Source organism: Chlorocebus sabaeus, chromosome 11, assembly GCF_047675955.1.
Source record: "Chlorocebus sabaeus isolate Y175 chromosome 11, mChlSab1.0.hap1, whole genome shotgun sequence".
Classification (NCBI taxonomy): Eukaryota; Metazoa; Chordata; class Mammalia; order Primates; family Cercopithecidae; genus Chlorocebus; species Chlorocebus sabaeus.
The window spans coordinates 105461369-105484855 of NC_132914.1; positions in this window are offsets into that span (position 1 = coordinate 105461369).

Here is a 23487-nt window from a genome sequence, read left to right on the forward strand (position 1 = left end):
CGGTGAAACCCCGTCTCTACTAAAAAATACAAAAAACTAGCCAGGCGAGGTGGCGGGCACCTGTAGTCCCGCCTACTCGGGAGGCTGAGGCAGGAGAATGGCATAAACCCAGGAGGAGGAGCTTGCAGTGAGCTGGAGACTCCAGGAAGCCATCTGGGTTTTAAGAAGCCCTCCAGGGGATTCTGATGCTTGCTCAAGTTTGAGATCCACTGATATAGGCATTTCAATTAGGAATCCATTGAAATGGGTCCTGGAACAAGTCACCTTGCCAATGCACAGAATAGTGGCTAAGAACAGAGGCTTTGATAGCAGACGGACCTGGTTTGAATTCCTGTCTCTGTCACTGTAAGCTGTGTGACTTGGGCAAGGCCTTTCACCTCTGGAGTCTCAGTTTCCTCATACGCTGTGGACCGTGGAAGAGGAGGAGGAGGAAGAGGGAAGGAGAGGAGGGTGAGGAAAAGAGGAGGAGGGAAAAAGGAGAGGAGGAGGAGGAAAAAGGAGGGCCAAGTGGAAGAGAGGGGAGTGGGGGCAGGATAAAAAGAGAAGGGGGTAAGAAGGAGGAGGGAAATGGAGGAGGGATATGAAAAGAGGAGGATGAGAGAAGAGAAAGAAAGGGGAGGAGGAGAGGGCAGGGGGAGGAGGAGATGAGGAGGAGGGAGTAAGAAGGAGGAAGGAAAGGGAGGAAAGAGATGAAAAGAGGAGGAGGAAGGAGGAAGAGAGGAGGAGAAGGAGGAGGAGGGAAGAGGAGGGGCCAAGAGAAGGAGAGGGGAGAGGGAGGAGGAGAAGAGGGGGAGGGGTTAAAGAGAAGAAGAGAAAGGGAGGAGGGAGATGAAAAGAGGAAGAAGAGGGAAGAGGAGAGGAGGAGGAGGGAAGAGGAAGGAGGAGGGGTCAGGAGGAGGAGGAAAAGAGAAGAAGGGGAGGAAAGGGAGATAAAGGAGAGGGGAGGAGAAGGAGTTGGGGAGAGGAGGGAGAGTGGGAGAGAGGAGGAGGAGGCCAGAAGGCAGCCTTCCAGGAAGATCAAGCACACGGGAACTATGGAAGACGAACTGGGTAAATCCAGCCCGGGATGGACTCCTGGACATGCCTCTTCCTCCCTGGAGGTGACTGTGGCTATGGCAGGCCTCCCTCTGCCTCTGGCCTCCCAGCCAACCCTAGGCTCAGGTCTCATCAGCTAGGAGCCACAACTGGCAGAGCAAGGACACTGGTCCCCCAACCAGCTGGGCCCCTTGGCAGTTGGCAGAGGAGGGGGGAACCCACAGCCCCACTGAGCCCGTGAGGAAGGCGTGGGGCTGCCTGGCTCATGACTCTCCACCTGGTGGCTGTGGGACAATCTGAAGCCACAGGCCTTTGGTCACCCTTTTGAACAGGGCTAGACAGTTTGGCTTTTCTTTCTTGGAGTAAAAAGTAGTTGTTGTTGGTTGTGGGGGGTTTTATGCTTTTGTTTTAAATAGGATTTTGAAATCTAAGGACTGAGCTGGGGATACTGGGACTTGAGAGAGAAGCAGTCTCCTCCAGAACCCTCAAAGAAATCTCTGTGTACACCCCTGGCAGCTCCACATAGAATCAAGATGGAGGGTCAAGCTTCTTTTTGGGGTCCAGCTCAGGTTGACTGGTTCTTGATTCCTGGAGCTCTGTGTTAAAGGGAATCTGAGGCCACGTCCTGGCCTGGCTGGAGGGAGCACAGTGATCTGTGAGCAGTGCCCGCCCTGGACCTGGGGTTGGGAGGAGGGTTGCCTTTCTCATCCCATGCTGTCCTCCAACTAAAGTCCATCCCATTGGCGCAGAGTGGACTGGTTCAGCAGGGACTGGTTCCACCCCTACCACTCCCTCTCCTGGTACTGGCTGTGCCTGGCGTAATGGAGCTTATGTCTCATTCCCAAGCCACTGGGTAGCTCCTTCCGACAGATCTTTAGTGTTCACAGATTCCTAACACTCTACTTAAAGCTGAACGGTTTCCCCAGCCTCCCTGATCACCAGGGTTAAACCAGGTTCACCAGAGAGGCTCCCAACCAAAGGAGGCCTTCAAAGATGCTTCCTGCCACATGAAAGATCCTCTCTGAAGTCCAAACTCTGCCGACTTTGGACTTTCTTTAAGGCATAGACAGGCCACATGGGAATGAGAGCTCCTCTATTTTAGCCAAAGATGGGCCGTGTGGCCTTGGGCAAGTCATGTACCTTCTCTGGTTCATTCAGTGGTCAGTAGATAGTCACCGGACCCCACCGCCGTGGCAGGCACAGGCTGGTGAACAAAACAGCCATACCCCATGCTCAGAAAGCTGGCCTGCTGGAGAATTCATTTTATTTATTTATTTACTTTTTTAAAGAATGCTTTTGAGACAGAATCTCCCTCACTCTGTTGCCCAGGCTGTAGCAAGATCTTGCAGTAGCAAGATCTGGGATCACTGCAAGCTCAGCCTCCTGGGTTCAAGCAATTCTCTCACCTCAGCCTCCCAAGTGACTGGGACTATCGGCGTGCACCATCATACCTGGTAAGTTTTGTATTTTTAGTACAGACGAGGCTTCGCCATGTTGGCCAGGCTGGTCTCGAACTCCTGACCTCAAGCGATCCTTGGCCTTGGCCTCCCAAAGTGCTGGGACACAGGGGTGAGCCACCATGCCCAGTGAAACTCCCCATTTTAAATGAGATATGATGATTTCTAAGAACCCCTTAATTACCAGGAAAGATTCTCAGGCAGGCTAGGCATGGTGGCTCATGCTTATAATCCCAGCATTTTGCGAGGCTGAGGCAGGACAATTGCTTGAGACTAGGAGTTCAAGACCAGCCTGGCCAACATGGTGAAACCCTGTTTCTACTAAAAAAAAATAATTAGCAGGGCATGGCAGCACATGCCCGTAATCCCAGCTTCTCGGGAGGCTGAGGCACAAGAATTGCTTGAACCCAGGAGGTGGAGGTTACAGGGAGACAAGATGGCACCATTGCACTCCAGCCTGGGCCACCATGCAAGACTCTGTCTTAAAAAATAAAAATAAAAATAAAAATAAAAGAGTCTCAGGCAATTAACATGTCCTGAAGATGGAAGCAGCCTTTAAAGGAGCAGAGGGCAAAATAGGCTGGAAGTCTGTGACAGGCAGAATAATGATCTGCCAAGATACCCACATCCCAATCCCCAGAACCCAAGAATATGTTACCTATGTTACCTTAGGTGGTAAAAGGGAAGGGATTTTGCAATGTGATTAAATTACAGATCTTGAGATGGAGAGATTAGCCTGGATCATCCAGGCGAGCCCAGTATCCTAATGCGAGTCCTAATAAGAGCAAGGCAGGAGATCAGAGCAGGGAGAAGGCAGTGGGGTGATGAAGGAAGCAGAGATTTAGTGATGTGGCCACAAGCAAAGGAGTGTGGGCAGCCCGCAGACACCAGAAGAGGCAAAGAACAGATTCTCCCCTGCAGCCTCCAAGAGGAACCAGCCCCACGAAAACTTTGATTTTAGCCCATGAGTCTCATTTTGGACTTCTGAGCTCCAGAACTGTAAGGATACAAATCTGTATTATTTTAAGCCACTAAGTTTGTGGTGATTTATTATAGCAGCACTTAGAAATCTAATACAAGAGCTGTTTCAAAGAAGACCAGAACATTGGGCTTGGGGGCAGACAGATCTGGGTTTGAGTCTCTGCTCCACTTGCTAGCTGTGTGACTTTGTGCAATTTCCTAACCTCTCTGAATCTCAGCAAATGGGAGTAATAGAGTCTCTACCTCAGGAGGTTGTTGGGAAAATTAGAGTTGATACACATAACCTGCTTAGAAAAGAGTCTAGCACAACTGTCATGTAGTAAATATTGGATTTCCACCCCCTTCTATTGAGCATTAAAAAGGCCACATACCTTGTGCAGGAGGTGGGTTTTATGAGGGGGAAAAAGGCCACATTCCCAAATGCAGGCCCTCAATTGTGTCTTGGGACACTGCAAAACTGGCCATCCTGACATTCCATTTTGTTCTGTGTCACTCCACTGCTCAACAACATTCCATGGCTCCCTATTACAGTGTCTTGATTCTGGTCTATCAAAATCCCCCATAACCTGGCTCATGCCAACCTCATCTCCCAAGATGGAGAAAAACTAAAGGGATGGCACAGCTGGAAAGAAACCTAAGGGGAGCAGGACCTTCAGAGGTCAGCTGAAATGTCACTTTCTCCCAACCTCTCCTGGCACCCTGACCTCTACTGCAGCACCATCCTCAACCATAATGCCATGATGATGTGTGCAATGTATATTTTCTCAATCCACACCTAAGCTCCAGGGGGACAGGGACTGGGACCAGTGATAAAGAAGCTGCTCAATACACGTGTATGTTAAATGAATGAATAAATGAATGGCCAAAGTCAGCAACCAGTTCAGGCCAGCTAGGCCAAGGACCCAGGGAAGCCTTCCTGAAGGCTGAATTCTAGTTCTTAACCACGGAGAGGACTGCAGAGTTACCAAGACAGGAAAGTGGAGCATTGAGCTGTCACCAGACATGTGCTATGCCCCCAGACAAACATTTTACTGGAAACAGGATTCATGTCTGAGAAGTGTGTGTTTGAGGAACTATGAGAGTTACTTCTGTTCTGTAGACCAGGCTCAGAGAAGGAGGGGGAAGGAGGGGGAGTTTCTTGAGGACTTGGAGACTGAAGTGGAAAGATGGACAATTGTGAAGTTGAGGTTTTGGAACTGAGAAAGAGAAACAGAAGGAAAAAACTGGCAGCCTAGTCTATTCTGTCCATTAGATGAGCAACCAGGCCCCCGGACTTTTGTCCAAGCTGAAAAGGGTTAACAGCACTGAAGGGTTAACAGTTTCCAGTGGGGATGGGGAGTCAGGAGGCCCCAACTCTAAGGCCAGCAGAGGGATTTTTCTGATGGAGGTGGGCAAGGTCCACTGCTCCCTGGTGAGCCCTGGGGACCCCACCTACCCAGCCCCTTCTGAAAAAGGCAGTTTTCCACTCTGGGGGTGGTGGGACCACCCTGGACGCCTGGGAGGGGTGGGAGGGCTGGGCAAGGTTGTTCTAGAGCATTTTTCCTGGACCCCAGACGGGGATGGGAGGAGGTCAGAGCTGCTGAGACCTGTGGCTATTCCTCAACACTCAGGTGATGTCCAGCTGCACGTAGCTTCGTTCTGGGAAAGCTTCCATTTTTGAGGGGTGAGAGAGATACAGTGGGGAGAAACATGGGGAATGGAGGCCCAGAGAAGGTTAGTGACTGCCCAAAGTCACACAGCAAGTCCTGAGCAGCTGATCTAATCTCCCAGTTCCCAGAGAACTCCACCAGCCCCCATTTCACACACACACAGACCCCGGGGCTTCTGGTGGCCTCACCCCTGGCCATCCCCCCAGTTGCATGGCCTACCTCTTCCCCTCCTACTCTGAACCTATCATGCAATTTAAAGACTCCACATCTTTGTTAGAACCGCCCTTTTGGCCAGAAATACCCTCTCACTACCATATGCTCAGCCACCCAGTAACCTCCTGGTCATCTTTCAAAATCTAGCTCAGATGTTCTCTCCTCCAGGCAGCCTTCCAGGATTGTCCCTTCTCTTCCCATCTACCTGGGAATATTGATCATCCCTTCTGCTAAGCAGATCTGTACTTGGCCAACACATTCATGCTTTCTCAAATCACACTGCTTTTTCACTTCACCATGTGCATATCTGTCTCTGCTCCCTGGACTGTCATCACCCTGGCCCTGACACAGGACCTAACAGTCATACCAGAAGTGTTTGATGACTTGAGCCATCCCTACTCTCTTGCCTCCCTCCCCAGGGCCAGCTGTTAGTATGAGCTACTGGAAATGGACAAGAAACAACAAAGCCACTGCATTTTAGGGAAGTCAGCCTAGTGGACAAGAACACAACCTTTTGAGGTCAGAAAGATCTGAGTTCAAACCCAAGCCCTGCAACTTTCTTGCTGTGTGACCTTGGGCAAGTCACTTCCCCTCTCTGGGCTTCCCTTGCCTCTTTTGCAAAATGGAGATGGTAATCCTGACCTCAGAGGACCAGAGGACTGGTTGGGAAGATTCTCTGGAATGATGCATGTGGCATGTACCGCACAGAGCGCAGAGTAAGCACTTAGTACAGAGAGTTGCCATATATCTGTGGGTTGTTTCTGGAAGACCATCTCCCACACCCCTATTCCCCACCTCTCCCTCTGAGCCTGGTCTTGCAGCATTCACCAAAGTGCCTGTTCTTGCCTTGTTTTTAACAGGGAGGAAGTAAAGCCATGTCTACTCACTGGCTGTGTAACCTTGGGAAAGTGACTTCACCTCTCTGAGCCTCAGTTTCATCCTCTGTAACGTGGAGATAGTAATAATTCCTGCTGGGCAGGGTACTGTGAAAAGGAAAGGTTTTAGTACTTGTAAAGTCCTTTGAGCAGTGCCTGACACCTACTGAGTGCTGGCAGGCAAGGGAGCAGTCAGAAGGTTGGACTCACCACCTCAGCCCCTTCTTTGTCCTCCCTCTTTCTCCTCCCATCCCCAGCCCCACCCACCAATCTATAATCATTCACTTGGTTTCTTTTCTTGCCTCTGTTAGGCAAACCCACAGCCTCCAAGATGGCTAGACTCAGACTCTTCAGGTCTGTACTAGTCCATTCTCACACTGCTATAAAGAACTACCTGAGACTGGGCAATTGATGAAGAAAAGAGGTGTAATTGACTCACAGTTCCATGGGCTGTACAGGAATCATGACTGGGAGGCCTCAGGAAACTTACAATCATGGCAGAAGGAGAAGGGGAATAAGCACCTTTTTCACATGGTGGTGCAGGAGAGCGAGCGAGCGTGACGGGGGACATGCCATACACTTTGAAACCATCAGCTCTTGTGAGGACTCACTCACTACCACGAGAACAGCATGGGGGAAGTTTTCCCCTGTGATCCAATCACCGCCCACCAGGTCTCTCCCCCAACATTGGGAATTGCAATTCGACATGGGATTTGGGTGGGGACACAGAGCCAAACCATATCAAAATCCTTAGACCCAAGCCCTGGGGCACCTCTGCAGCCAGCAGGCTCTGGCTTTCTTTCTAAAGGACCCCTTTTTCCCCGAAGAATCCACATGGAGCTCCAAATACAAGGCATACAGAAATGGACCTGCTTAGTTAAGGAAGACAGGGACCGTGGAACCACCTCTTTCGACGTGCTGGGTCCCCTGGAGTCCTCCCACGCTTCATCTGAGCACAACTCAAAGTCTCCCAATTAATCCGACACCCCCTATTCCCACCCCTACCTGGGGTGTGGGGGAGGACTTTCCATTTTTACTAATTTCAAACTTATAAAAAAGTGGCAAGAATAGTACAAGAAACTCCATCATAGGGAGTTTATATTTATTAAAATATATTTATTGAAGTATTTAAAATAATATTTTATTTATTAAAGTATTTTAAATACATATTTTATGTATTAGAATATTTTAAATATTTTATTTAATAAGCTATTTTAAATTTATATTTATTAAACTATTTTAAATTTATATTTATTTATTAAAATATAAATAATTGGCAACTCGGGATAAATATAAACTTAAGAAGTTCTTAAGTTTATATTTACCAATTTACCAAATTATTTATATTTTATAAATATAAATATATTTTGTAAAGATAAATAAGTTGGTAAGTTTATATTTATCTATAAATATAAATAATTTGCCAATTATTTGTATTTTATCCCATTGATTTCACCATTATATCCTCTTTCTCCTTCCTCTTTCTCCCTCTCTATCTCCAACTTTCTACATATTTTATCCTGAAACACTCCCATTTTGCATATGGGTAAACTGAGGCCCCACAAGTTGCTTGGTGCTCCTGACCCTGGCCCTGCCCCCATAGCCCCACACTCAGGGCCCAGAACCTGGAGCCCACCAGCTTGTTAAGGGCCTGAAGAGATAATTGAAACCTGTAATAGTAAGTGAGTTGGCCCTAGAACACCAAAAGGAAACTGCGACATTAAAATTAATAAACGTCGGTTCGACGTCTGCATTTAATTGATTCACATGAGTGAATCAGCTGCACCTCCACGGTCCTCCTGTCGTTGGAAATAGAAGAGCACAAGTCACGAGAACAAGATGAATAATTTATTTTTCATAAAATCCCAGATTGTATGAACTATTTTAAAACCTTTCCAGCTATTTTTATAAGAAACACACATTTTGAGGTTCACCATGATGTGGGGTGGGGCCCCCAAATGTCAGAGATCCCAGAGCCTTCAAAGGCTTTAAAACAAGCTCTCCTTGCCTCACATCTCCTTGATCCTCACTTGAATCAGGCATAAGATGGAGGTTTTTCCATGTATTTTTACAACAAGGCTGTATGTACCTTTTTATGTGGGTCATAAAAAAAAATAAAAAAATTTCAAAAACACGGAGCAACACGAGGAATTCGTCATAGCAACGGGGCTGCCTTTCCTATTTTTGAAAAGTAAGCCTCCCCCTCCCCCTCTTAGTACAGAAAGTTTATTTTCCTGTGGGAGCCTCTGACTCAGGACTCAGGCTGCCGCCTCTGCAGAGAGAGGGGGGGAGTGGGGGTGCTGGCCCTGGGCCTGGGTGGGTGAGGCTCAGGGACTGAGTTTATTTGCTCAGGGGTCCCAGGCCTCAGATCCCTCACTGGCATCTACACTAGGAACCTGACGCCCAGGGAATTCTGGTCACCAGCTGGGCCTCCTGCTCTGCTCATCCACGCACCCCACCACCCAGGCTGGCCTCCTTAGAAAGCCCTCACCTTATAGCGGCACAGCTAGGAGAGTTGTACCAGTTCTGTAAATATTAAAATATTTCCTGATCAGTTGGTTAAGCAGAATCGTCTCCTAGGACCAACCCATGATCCAGGAAATAAAGGGGTATCACTTGTTAGCTGGGAGCCCAGGATCCTTATGTAGGGCTACATTGTTATTGGTCAGGGCCCAAGCCCTATCAGATGATAAATGGTATATTATTGTAACCTGTGTGGGTTTCAAAGTAGCAACTGGGGGAGGTAGAGGGCACAGTGTAGGTTTGAATCCTGCCTTTATACTTGCCAGCTGTGTGACCTAAGGCAAGTGACTTAACCTCTCTGTGCCTCAGTTCCCTGATGGGTAATAAGAGTAATAGCAGGTTGTGGTGGGGATGATTTGTGTTAATCAGTATGCCTTCACCCATTTGGGCTGCTGTAACAAAATATCATAACTGAGTTGCTTATAAACAACAAACATTTATTGCTCACAGTTCTAGAGGCTGGGAAGTCCAAGGTCAAGGCACTGGCAGATTCAGAGTCTGGTGAGGGCCCTTCCTCATAGTCATCTTTTCACTGTAACTTCAGGTCAGAGTGGGGGAGGTCCTCTCTGGGGTCTCTTGTGAGGGCACTAATCCTAATCAAGACAACACAATTACCTCCCAAAAGTCCTCACCTCCTAATACGCTCACCTTGGGGGTAAGGATTTGAACACATGAATTTTTGGAGGGACACACAACATTCAGACACTAGCACTGTCGGAGGCACATAGCATAGTTCTCAGCACACAGAAGACTCTCGAGAAATGTTCTTATGTATTATTAGTTGATACTTATATTAATTTAATAACAATATCATTATGTCTCTAACCTCCCATCCTTCATAATACTTTTTGTAACCATTTCTTAGGAACAAAGCAATGAAATCAGAATCTCTGCTCCATCAATTACTAGTGGCGTGTCCTTGGGCAAGATGTGAAACCTCTCTGAAACTGATTCCTCGTCTGTGAAATGGGGATAATACCATAAACACATAGCTCAGCTCCTGGCGCATGGTGAGTGTTCATTCCTAAAAACTATTATAATATTATCAGAGGTAGGAAAACTATAGCCCAAGAGCCAGATTTGGCCCACTGCCTGTTCTTGTAAGGGAAGTTTTATTGGAACCCACAACCATGCCCATTCATTTATGCAATGTCTGTGGCCGTTTCCACACTGCAACGGTGGGCTGAGAAGTTGCAACAACAGACTGTATGGTTCACAAAAACCTCAAATATTTACCCTCTGTTCCTTTAAGAAAAAGTTTGCCAACACTTCATTTTGATTATTACAAGCTTCTTCAATAAAGCAATAATTGCAGTACACACATTTCAGCTCCTTCAGTGGATTACACAAAGCAAGGTTTGCTTTCTAGGGACTACCAGTGACCCATGATTGTCCCACAATGATTCAAACCTCTCCTCAAATTGTTTACCATAGTATATGGGGAAAGAGTCCAGAGCTTTTCAAAGGAGCCTGTGACCAATGAGAAGCCCATAATCACAGGAACATAAGCATCTGAGGAGCTGGCCCATGCTAAAATCAACACCTGCCTCCATTTTCCCAGGCTTACCTGTCCTCAGACAGTCCACTCCAAGACACCCACAGTCCATAAATAAGGTTTTGTTTTGTGCTGCTTTAGTGCCTGCTCTGCAGCAGCTGGCTGCCTCCTGGTCCATACATTTCCACATTCCTTTTGTGTGATGTTGAGGAGAAAGGAAATGGGAGCCCCAAGAAGTTACCTAGCATTCAGCAAAATAAACCTGTGAATCACTCACCCCAGAAATCCCCCCAGAAAGATTCCTACATCTGCTCAGATGCACTCCTTCAGGACACAGGTGAGAGAATCTGCTCTTTCTCCTTGGTTTAATGGGATTTTGGTTGTGTGATGTAGCAAACACCACAAAATGTCATCACAGACCTTCCAGATGTTGAAGGTATTTGTGGCCACACTCGCTGGCTTTGTTCCATGCCCACAGATGTCCCCCCTTGGTTTCAACCAGTCGAGGTGTATTTGCTCCTAAACCCTTAATTGGGCCCTGATGTCATCTAAAAGACCAGGCTGAACTCAGTAACCTGCAACACCCATCTTCACTGGAGGTTTCCAAGGCTGGTGTGATCCAGGCATGCTGACACCACGAGGCCCCCACTGCCTGCATGCCTCTCTTGTGCTCATCTCATCCTTGATTCTTCCTGGCCCACTGTTTTTGTTTTTTATTTCTTTGTTTTTATTTATTTTATTTTATTTATTTATTTTTGATTTTTTAAAAAATCAAATTCTTTTTTTTTAGAGACAGGGTCTAGCCATGTTGCCCAGGCTGGTCTCAAACTCCAGGTCTCAAGCGATCCTTCCATTTCAGCCTCCCAAAGCACTGGGATGACAGGCACGCACCATGGTGCCCAGCCCTGGCACACCGTTGATGAAAGCTAGAGCTCAGATGATCTCGTGAGATCCGTCAACTATTTCTGAGAGAGCCTAGGTCAGGTGTGAACAGGAGTCCATCCCCAGATTGCAGGCTTCATGAGGGCAGGGAGCATGCCTGTAGAGCGGCCTGCTGAAGCCGCAGCACCCCAAATATCCCATGCATACAGCCTAGGCACCCATGTTCAAATACCAAAGTCCACAAATCCCGCAGTAGGAGGAAGAAAATCTTTGATTAGAAATCAAACTTCAAGGTATTGTATAATAATAATGACACAAATAAGACACCATATTTTTTGTCCATTTCTTGGAATATAACAATGACTCTGAACCTGGAAATCTTTGGATCACCTTCAAGAAGACTCCCTAAGAAATCTATTGATCATCTTCAAGGAGGCCGTAAACACATAAAATCATGCACATATATCTGTGTGGGCACAAGATTTTCTGGGGAGGAGGTCCAAAATCTTCATCAGATTCTCAAAAGGATCCCACAACCTTAGGTGGTTATAAGCATAAAACCACAAGTCTGATTCATATTCATGCACCTAATGCCTGGCACTATGGCTGGCACATGATAGGTGCTCACAGAATGTTTGCTGAATGAATGAATCAACCGACTGATGACAGCTGAAAGCAGCAAACAGCCTGATAGGAGATTTCCTGGATGGTCAAACTCCACTAATCTGGAATTTTAGGGTCACTTGAATGAACTCTTGTCAGAATATCTTTGGTCACTAAGGTAAAAAAGAAGTAAATTAATGGTGCAAACAAGAATGAGTGGTGACTGATGCTGAAGGGTGCCTACTTGTCAGCAAGCGAGTGTTTGCAGAATTGCCATTTAGTGCCCTGTTTGTTGAAGCAGGCTCCCCAAGGAACTTTATAAAGTTTGGAGAGAACGTGATGAAATCAGAATCCTCGTACTCTGCTAGAGGGAATGTAAAATTGTGCAGCCACCTTGGAAAACAGTATGGTAGTTCCTTAGAAAAACCAAAGAGTTACCTTATGACCCAGCAATTCCATTCCTGGGGAAAATGAAACTATATATCCACACAAAACCTTGTACATCAATGTTTATAGCAGCATCCTTCATAATAGGCAAAAAGTAGAAACGACCCAAATGTCTATCAACTAATGAAAGGTTAAACAAAATGTGCTATATGCACACAATGGAATTTATTCCAACAGAATAGGACTGAAGTACTGATCCTTGCTACAACATGGATGAACCTTGAAAAACACAAAGGCCACATGTTGCATGATTCCATTTATATGAAATGTCAGGAACAGGCAAGTTTATAGAGACAGAAAGTAGATTAGTGGTTGCCTTGGACTGTGGGAGGGAGATTGGAGAGAAATGGGGAGTGGGTGCAAGGCATACAGGGTTTTTTCTTCTTCTTGTTTAGAGACAGGGTCTTGCTGTATCACCCAGGCTGGAGTGCAGTGGTGCTATCTTGGCTCACGGCAACCTCTACCTCCTGGATTCAAGTGATTCTCCTGTCTCAGCCTCCTGAGTAGCTGGGATTACAGGCATGCACCAACACACCCAGCTAATTTTTTATGGATTTTTAGTAGAGCTGGAGTTTCACCATGTGGGCCAGGTTGGTCTCAAACTCCTGACCTCAAGTGATTCATCCACCTTGGTCTCTGAAAGTGCTGGGATTACAGGTGTGAGCTACCGTGTCCAGTCACATACAGGGTTTCATTTGGAAGTTTTTTGAGGCAAAGAAATGTTCTAAAGTTGATTGTGGTAGTGGTTGCACAATTGTTTGAACATACTAAAAACCGTTGAAATGTACACTTTAAATGGATGAATTGTATAGCATGTGAACTGTATATAAATAAAACTATTATGTATTATCATTTAGTATAATATGTTATATAGATATATATGTATGTTAAAAATATAACTATAAAATATACGTTAAACCTATATTACATTGTATATTTACATTATACATATTAAGTACATGGTGCCTGGTGATTGTGTCAGTCCATTTTGTGTTGCTATAAAGGAATACCTGAGGTTGGGTAATGTATAAAGAAAAGAGGTTTATTTGGCTCATGGTTCTGCAGACTACACAGGAAGCAAGGTGCAGCATCTGCCCAGCTTCTGGTAAGGCCTCAGGAAGCTTTTAGTCATGGCAGAAAGGAAGGGGAGCTAGTATGTCACATAGCAAGAGAAGAAGTGAGAGAGAAGGGAGAGATGCCACACTTTTAAACAACCAGCTCTCACAAGAACTAATAGTGAGAATTCACTCTTTACCCCAAGGACAGCATCAAGCCATTCACGAGGGATCTGCTTCCATGACCCAAACACCTCCCACTAGGTCTCACCTCAACACTGGAAGTCACATTTCAGCTTGAGATTTGGAGGGGACAAACATCCAAACCATATCAGTTAGAGAGAGAGAGAAATACTCCTCCCACCTACCTACCAAATGAATGAATGTATAGCTCTGCAGGTCTCTGGTGAAGCCCAAGAGACTAACACATTTTTCAGTGAAGCCTCATAATTTCTTTTACAAAATTTGGGCACATTTTTCCTTCTATTTCAAAATGTGGCCATGTTAATTTTAATATAAAAATAATTTTTTCTCCAAATTCATGAATAAAATTTGTGCTCTAGGAAAAAAAGAAAAATAAAGCATGTATAAAGCTTGCGTGTGTGTGTGTGTGTGTGTATGTGTGTCTGTGTGTGTCTCTGTGTGTGTGTGTGTGTGTGTGTGTAGAGAAAAATGACTGGAAGGCAATGTGCCAAGATATTAGCAGTGGTTATCTCTATCTGGGTAGTGGGATTACAATTGGTTTTTTCTTCTTCTTCTTGATACTTTTTTCCTTTCCCATAGTCTTAATGAATGTTTCATAATATTAAAGAATAAACATTGTTTGGTTCACCAGTTGAGGTCCCAGAGGGAAACATCAGGCAATGTTCTCTGGAGACCACTTGGTACAGCCTGCACTGTGATGCACACACCCTGACCTCATGCCCCAGGCATCACAACTGAGCCCTATGCGGGACGTGTGTGCACACAGGGAAGCTTCCAGCATTCCCTGCTTTCTGCAGGTGCTGATAGAGAAAGTGGATTTATTCCCAGAGAGGAATAAAGCCAGAGCCTTTGCAATATTCTGAAGGGAAAAAAAAAAAAAAAAAAGCAGATGATCATTATATGACAACAACTAGAGGAGGCACTTAAGGGCTGGGCATGACATGGGGGACAGAGCTCTGGACTGGACATTAAAAGACATGGGTTCAAGCCTCTGATTTGCTTCCAACCAGCTGATGACCGTGGTGAAGTCACTTCCTCTCTCCATGCCTCAGATTTCCCCTCTATTAAACAAGGGAATTGGGTCCTTCTGATGGTTTACGATTCTGTGGATTTACATCTGCTGTCCTCGTTTCCACCATTCATGTAAAAAAAGAGGAGGGAGCCCCTCATATTGACTGCCCAGCACAGCCCTTGTCCCCCAGGAATCTCAAGAACCGTTCTGCCCCAAAAGGCAGTCTCTAAATTGACACATGCCTGTTTTCCACCCACCTAATTGGAGAAGACATTCTTAAGAAGGCAGCATTAGCAGACATTATTCCCCACCCTCTGTACCCCGAAACTGCCTCAAATGTGATGATATGTATTGAGCGCGGACCAAGTGCCAGGCCCTAGTGCTGTGCAGCGAATAAGACAGACACTGCCCTGCTGGCTCAGAGCTCACAGGATCCACAGTGACCACCAATTAAGGACCACCTGCCATGTGAGAGGGGGATTCACATGCAACAATTTCTTATAGGCCTTACATCAAGCCCGTGAGGCTGATACTACCGTTCACATTTTACAGCATAGAAAATGTAGCCTTAAAGAAGTGAAGTGCTTTGTGCCAGATCAGGGAGCAAATGTGGTAAGGCCAGGGTTCTGACCCTGATCAGTTACACTTCAAAGGCACCTGTGATTTGTCGGTGGTTCTTAACTTCACAGTCCAGGCAGAACAAAGGACTTCAAAATAGGGTGGGTCTGGAAGTCTCCATCTGATCTCCAACCTTTTGATCTGGCTATAAAAAATAACTGGAGAAAAGCAAAATAAATTGCAATAAACTTGATGCCAAAACATAAAACTTGCTATTGATTTTATAAGAGCAAGCTATAAGCTCAGACAAATCAATTTGTATTATAAAACAATAGCCTATAACATAGACAAGACACTAAATAAATACTGAATCACGACATGAGAAACTTGCTTTTTCAATTCTTATTCCATCCTTCTAATTATACCAGGGAAGGTCTCAATTTGATGCTACCGGGTTTTTAACACCTTCTTCAACAGTAGCCAATCTCCCTTTTTAACAAAGAAAGAGCAGGCCTCAGGCTCAAAGCCTTGGGCAGGCAATAGTATCAACCAAACATTAATAACCGTGTTTTATTTTCATTGTTTACATAGTGGTGGTATTTTATGGTCACTTTCTATTTGAGGAAATTGATATTGGTTTTCTATTTACTGTGGTCATATAAATTTCCCTTTTGAGCTACATTTACTGATATTTTTAATTAATACATTCACTGACATTTTTAATAAGTAGATTTAAAGGACAACATTAAATTCATGACACCATAGAAATGGTATACAAGCAGGGCAAAAATAAAAAAGGTGGCATTGGGATGGCTGAAGCTTGAGAAATGCTGTCCCATGAAATTAAAACTAACCCAGCCATGTAATTATATTGTCCTGAAGGTAGATTGCAAGTTACCTAAATAGCACAAATCCGCTATAGCCCATCACTATTAAAGCAAATTTTTGAAGGCTTACATAGCAGTTACTTTAGCAACAGAGGTATAACAGAATCATATTCGAACCACAAGACATATGTGCCTGAAAGTCTAATTATTGGAAAATTATAGACCTAAGAAATACAGCTATGCCTCACTGCACACTGCAGGGCTGGCTGAATAGCTCATGGTAATTGGATAAACCACATCTACATAGAGGTTGTGTGGAAAGGAAGAACCCTTCCCCCAACACCCTCAAAAACTTCAATGATTCATTCATTCACTCACTCATTCAGTCATTCATTGCAATTTTTACTAGGTCCCTGCTAGATACACTGGAATACCATGCAGGGCCACACAGGCCTGACAACTGCCCCTAGCAAGTTTCCAGTCCAGGGTGGGGTCCCCGACTTCAACCCCAGCCTCCCATGCATGAGTGTCTAACTGCCAACTAGGCTCTGAAAACAGCCCCATTCTTTGAACACAAGGAACAAAGGAACCTGCCACCCAGGGGTGGGTGGTCAGGGGAGGCTTCCTGGAGGAAGTGAGCATCAGGCTAAGATCTGAAGAAAGAATAGGAATGAATGAAGGAAAGTGGGAGAGTTGAGGGATGTGAAAAGGCAGGTGCTTCCGTGTGTGGGTGTGCCCTCGCATCCCATGAGCAGCCCACAAGGTGAGCATCTTGCTCTGGGAGTGTGACTCTTGGATTCCAAGATATGCATTTCATTTGTCTTGACCCCTAAATGCAATCCAATAATGGTATCTGTTCTTCAGTAAGAAAACAGCTATCTGATCCCAACACTGAGGAAAAATGTAGGGATGCTGAGTGGGTTTCCTCATCACCCCCACCCCCATGGGATTTTAAAGAAGGATTGTGACCACTCAGAACTTTCATCAGATGCACCAACATTTTAAAAATATATAAAAACAGTTGTTCTTGACCCTGGCTGCACTTTTGACTCCCTAGGGAGCTTTCAAAATCTCCAAGCCCAGGTCACACCCAAACCAAGTTAGTTAGAATCTCTTGGGGGTGGAGCCCAGGGGTCAGTAATATATAAAGCTCCCCAGAGAATCCAATGTGCAGCCAAGGCTGAGAATCACATAAGGAACCTGACCTCTGTGGTGGATGCAAATCTACAATGACACACTGAGCACTTACTGTGTGCCAGGCACTGGGCTGGGGGTGGAGAAGAGATTTGTGAGAATCGGATCCCACTATGGTTTAACAACAGTGTGGAAGACTGCACCCACTTTCAAAGTATGCACTAGAACCAAGATAAAGATGAAAATTGCTCTGGTCACACCAATTGCCTGGGGAGCCTCAGTGCAGATTCTGTGTCAGTAGGTCTGGGTTGGAGCTCAAGAGTCTGCATTCCTAGCAAGCTTCCCCGGATACCTGAGATACCACTGGACTGAGAACCACACCTGGGTGGCAACTGATTCTAAAGGAAATCTCTCAGATCCAGGCTACTTTTCCCCACCATGTCTCTACCACTCTGCCAAGGCTGAGCATTGTCTGGAGATGATTTTTTTCTTAAGTTTGGAGAAAGAAGGAAATGCACCCTCACAGCCTGCCAAGTGTGGGCTTGTATCCCCATGACAGCTCCCAGTACACACCTTCAGAACATGGGGCATAGCTCAAGAAGAAAGAGAAGGGCTGGGGAGGGGGGTGCTGGGTCGGGGGTTTTCAAAAATAGCAAACCGTCTGTGCCCAGCAGCCCCCACTGCCTAACGAGTTCCCCATCTGGGGCCAGAACAAAGGCAAGGAAATTCAAGAAGCATAGAGATCAAAACGGCCTCTGAGGCTCTCCCACAGCGAGTCTTCGTTTCTAATTAATCATCCCATTCTTTGCAAATCAATTGTGCATGTTTTAAAATCCGTACACCAAGGGCAAGCGATGGGGTGGGAGTTGAAAGCAAAAGGGCTTTGGAGCTGAGCTCAGGGCCACGAATTCTTGCGGGAGTAGCTGAACAGCAGGAGGAAACAGTGGAGTCAGCCCTGACCCATTCAGCAGAACCAGAAAAGAATAGATCAGGGGATAGAAACGCGTGCAGAGACCAGGCAGGTCATGGGAACCGGTGGACTGGATGGGGGTTCGTTGAAGGAGCAATGGGAGCAATGGTAGACCAGTCAGGGACTGGTCCACCTGACCCCAGAGGGTGGCTACTCAGTGCCAGTCCCTCCTTGCCAGCAGAAATGCAGGCCTGGCTTTGCTGGATCTCCCTTTTTGTTTCTGAAAATATCTGAAAGTAAGATTCTTTTAAATATGAAATATCCTGATTTATAGAAGTTGTCTCAAATGGTTTGGGAACACCATGCCATCCATCAGAATATATTAGAGAACCACATATGGAGTGCATGCCGCCAATGTGTAACCTCTGAAATAGACACTGGAGGAATTACCTGGAAAATGAAAAGTTATTTCCAATTAATTTAAGCCCGAACCCATCAGACTCTCTGGGAGTCCTCCAATGAAAGGATGAAAGAGAATGCATATTCACATCATGCCTACTGGCAGCAGACCCTACATCCACCTCTCCAGTTGCTTATCCATTCAAACAAGACTAACTGAGCAGCTACTATTTTTCAGGCCCTTTGCTATATGTGCTGTCATCAGGTTGTCAGTGGGAGCAATGAACATGGAAGTCCACAAGATCATTTCAGATAGTGGTAAGTACTAAAAGGTGCGTAAAACAGAGGGTCGTTGGCCAGGTACAGTGGCTCACGCCTGTAATCCCAGCACTTTGGGAAGCTGAGGCAGAAGGATCACTTGAGGTCAGGAGTTCAAGACCAACTCTGGCCAACATGGTGAAACCCCAAGCCTGGCCAACATGATGAAACCCCAACTTCACTAAAAATACAAAAATTAGCCAGGCGTGGTGGTACACACCTGTAGTCTCAGCTACTCATGAGGCTGAGGTGGGAGGACTGCTTGAGCTCCAGAGGTGGAGGCTGCAGTGAGCCATGATCACGCCACTGCACTCCAGGCTGGGCAACAAGCAAGACTCCATCTTAAAAAAACAAAAAAACAAAAAAACAAAAAAAAAATGCGGGTGTGATGATGGCACTCAGGAAGTAGTTGTGTGAGCAGGCAGAGTAGGCTCCCTGAATCTGAAGGGTGCAATTATCAGCCATCAAAATCTCAGGATGGACTGTACCAACCAGAGGAAATTACCAAGACAGACACCCTGAGGTGAATTTGAGCTTGAATTCTTTTCATTCATCATCAAGATAAATGTATGAGGCATTGTTGTGCCCATTGATCAGATGAGGACGCTGAGGCCAGGCTTGCTCCCAACATCACATGGCTAGTGAGTAGTAGAAAGCCAAATACTGATCCCCTGTCTTGGACCAGTAAAGTAACTAAAATGAGTGACTAACTTGGGGGTCATTTTCCCACCTTTGCATTGCTAAGGATTCTTCCCTAAATCAAAGGAGCCAGCAGATGAGGCTATAGTCTGTTATGCCAGAACATTCTCTATGGGGTTCCTCATGGTCCCCAGGTCAGCAGCTGTCCCTGTATTTGGAGCATTCAGGGCACTCATCTTTCTCATCAACATCCACACATACAACACCACATTAGGACTTCAACATCCACACATACAACGCCACATTAGGACTTCAAGACCTCCTCCCTGGGGACTGTGGGAAGCCCCTGAGGTTTTGGTGGAAGCATCTGCTGAGATCGGGGCATCCGACCAGCACCTGGGCTTGACCCAGATGTGTAGGAGAAATGAATCATCACAGTGGCCCATTATGCTTTCCAATACCTTTCAAACTTTTCCTCCCAGTTTTATGCTTCTCAGCCTGGAGCTCACTTCCCTGGAATTCCCCAGTGGCTTGCTAATGAAAACGTCCTTGTGGAACCTCTTCCTTCAGTGTCTATTTGACTCAGGAATTAGGGAGTAGAAACACATCATTTTTCCCCAAAACAAGCACAGGTACTTTTTGTGTCCAGATTTTGCCACCTAATGCTGTCTAGCAAAGCACCTGAGATTCTGTGGCTTAAAACCATAATACTTCATTCTCACTCACATATTTGTGAGCTGGGGGGTGATCAGGTAACCTGGATGGGCTTGGTCAAGCTTGGCTATTAGCCATTGATTGGATCCCAATCTGCTCCAGGTGCCACTCACTCTCCCTGGTCAAGTCGGCTAGCCAGGGCATGTACTTTTCAAGGTGATGGCAGAAATTCAAGAGGGGTGAGAGTCAGCCCATGAAGACTTTCAAAGCCCAGGTGAGGAACTGGCACATCGTCACCTCTGCCCACATTCCATTGGCCAAGCAAGTCACAAGGCCACACCCCATAGATGTGTAGAAGAAAGTGAATAATCAGTGGTCCCTTATATCTTCCAATACTTTTCAAACCCTTCCTCCAAGCTTAATGCTTCCCATAAAACTGACCCCCTGCCTTGACCCAGTAATGTCACTAAAGTGAATGACTCACTTGGCATCACTGTCCTATCCTTGCCCGGCCAAGTTTTCTTCCCTGGATCAAGGGAGCCGGCAGGTGAGGCTGCAGTCTGTTGCCACAAATATTCTCTATAGAGTTCCTCAGAGCCCCCAGGCCCAACACCAATGGGTGGAGTAGACTTGCCCCCAGTGAAGGCATTGCAAAGACACATGACAAAGGAATCAACACCTGCTTGGGGACAGGAAGGATGCTGCATTGGCAAAGGGAGAAATCCAGCTGGGACATAGCCTCGGTGGAGACTTCTGTTAACCCCACAGAGAATGCTGGAGCTGAGATGATCCTACAGAGCCAAGTGGAGTGTGGAGACAAGATATAAGATCTTACTACTCCTGCACTGTAATCAATGTGGGCTATTCCCCGAAGGGACATGGCTTTGAACAAGTTAAGCAAGAGTGATTTCCACATCAGAGGGGACCTCCGCAGAGGCTGATAGTTGCAGCATCTCCAGCTGCTGGGACAACAGGTTTTCAGTCCCACATCCATTTCACAAGTCCACCCTGACATTTGTGGGTCCAGGGGCAAGAGGGCAAATGGAGGTCCACATAGCATATGTCTAAATGCTTAAAATTATCAATCAAGCTTGCTAACGTTAAACAGAAAACGTTCTATCCTCCTACTTTGACAAATGGACATTTCCCAACAACTTGGAGGCCCAGAATCTAATGAGGAACTCAGACTTCCCAGTGCTTCATGCTGGAAGACAGCAGAGAGAAAGCTGGTCACCCACCTATTTCCCACTCCTCTTAATTTCCCACCCCAGCTTCATCACACACTAAGAGGTGCCTTGCACCCACAGATGAACACACTCCAACGCTCAGACCCAAAATCTGTCACTCTTTAGCCATCTTTGGCCTGAGTGCACTGCTCTTGGGAGAAAAGATCCAGGGAAGAAGGCCTGCAAGCCCCTTGGGCAGGGAATTCTCCACTCCCAGGTATTCAGGACATGCACTAGAAGGAGGAGGAAGTGAGCTCTGGATAACAACTTTCCTGGGGAAGGGCATGGCCAGAGGAGCATCAGAGCAGGCCTCTGTCTTCCACTGCCCAGGGAAGCCCCTCTTGCCCCAGACCAACTGTAAGGCTGGTCTAGAAGATAAGCAAGTTTTCCTCTTAGGATGATCAAGCTCACTGGAAAGGCAGCAGAGCAAGGTGGTTAAGAACACAACTCCTGTGGAACCAGACAGCCTGAGTTTCATCCAGGCTCCATCCCTTACTAGCTGTGTGATCTTGGCCTTTGTATCCACATCTGTAAAATGGGAGTCACAAAGCTCATAGGGCTGTCATGGGGACTAAGAGACATCACACATCTAAAGGCCTTAGACCTTTTGCCTAGTAAGCATTACGTAAATGTTTGATGAATAAAACCACCTCCCAAAGCATAACTTTAACGTGATATTCTAGTAAAAGAGCCCTCTTTCTCATAAGGGATGGGGAAGAGGAAGAGTGAGATGGTGAAAGTGACAGAGAATCCCATCTTGCCACACGAGTAAATTGCTTAACTTCCCCACACCACAGACATCCAGCAAAATCCATACCCTTCAAGGGTGGGCCATGGATGGCCGTGGCACCATGTAGCTGCCCCCAACATGGGCAGAACAGCCCACTCCCTGCAGTTCATGGGGCCTGGTCTGACAAGAGTCACAAAAGTAAAACGTGGTTCAAACTGATTTGGAGAAACCATGGAAGAGAAGACCTGACACGGTCAAGCTTGTTCCAGAGAAGGAGCTGGGAGAGTGTGTGTATGCATCTATGTGTGCGTGTGGTGTACGTGTGTGGAGTGTGGGGGGGCATGTGTGTGGTGTGTGTGTAGTGTGTGCGGCATGTGCGCAGTGTGTGTGCATGTGTGACGTGTGTGTGGTGTGTGTGTAGTGTGTGTGGCGTGTGTGTGGCATGTGTGTTTGTGGCATGTGTGTGGTGTGTATGCGCAGTGTGTGAGGTGTGTTGTGCATGTGTGTGGTGTGGTGTGTGTGTGGTGTGTGCGGTGTGCGGTGTGGTGTGTGATATGTGTGGTGTGTATGATGTGTGGGGGGCTGTGGTGTGTGTGTATGCGTGTGTGGTGTATCTGTGGTGTGTGTGGTATGGTGTGTGTGTCATGTGTGTGGTGTGTTTGTATGTGGTGTGTGAGAGTGATTTTGTGTGGGGGGTGTGGGTGTTGTGTTCGTGTGTATGTGTGTATGGTGTGTGATTGTGTGTGGTACGTGTGTGGTGTGGTATATGTGTGTGGTGCATGTGTGTGGTGTGTGGTGTGTATCGTGTGTGTGGTGTGTGGTGTGTGTGTGTGAGTATATGTGTGGTGTGTGTTTGTGATGTGTGGGGGGTGTGGTGTGTGTGTTTGTATGTACATGTGTGGTGTGTATCTGGTGTGTGTGCAAGTGTGTGTGGTGTGTGTGTTTGTGTGTACGTGTGTGGTGTGTGTGTGATGTTGTGTGGGGTGTGTGTGTGGTGTTGTGTGGGGTGTGTGTGTGGTGTGGTGTGCGTGTGTGTGTGTATGTGTGTGTGTATATATATATATATAATTTTTTTTTTTTTTTTTGAGATGGAGTCTGACTCTGTCGCCCAGGCTGGAGTGCAGTGTCGCGATCTTGACTCACTGCAAGCTCTGCCTCCTGGGTTCACGCCATTCTCCTGCCTCAGCCTTCCTAGTAGCTGGGACTACAGGCGCCCGCCACCACGCCTGGCTAATTTTTTGTATTTTTAGTAGAGATGGGGTTTCACCGTGTTAGCCAAGATGGTCTCGATCTCCTGACCTCCTGATCTGCCCGCCTCGGCCTCCCAAAGTGCTGGGATTACAGGTGTGAGCCACCATGCCCGGCGTGTGTGTATGTTAAAGAGAGAGAGAACACAATCCTGGAGAGATGCTCAGAAGGTGCCACCAGGAAAACGGAGTTCATGGCAGAGACCCCCCCAAACAGAACAGTTGGAATCAGAAGCTCATGGAGTCATTTTCATGAAAAATCTGGGGACACTCGGTTCAAGCAGTTCTTCTCTTGGGCCCAGCTGACCGAGGCAAGCCTGAGTGAAAAGGAAGTCCCTCCACCCCATGCCAGTATGGGCTATGGAAAGCAGACAGGAGTGGAGTTACCCAGGGCCCAGGAGGGAAGCAATGTCC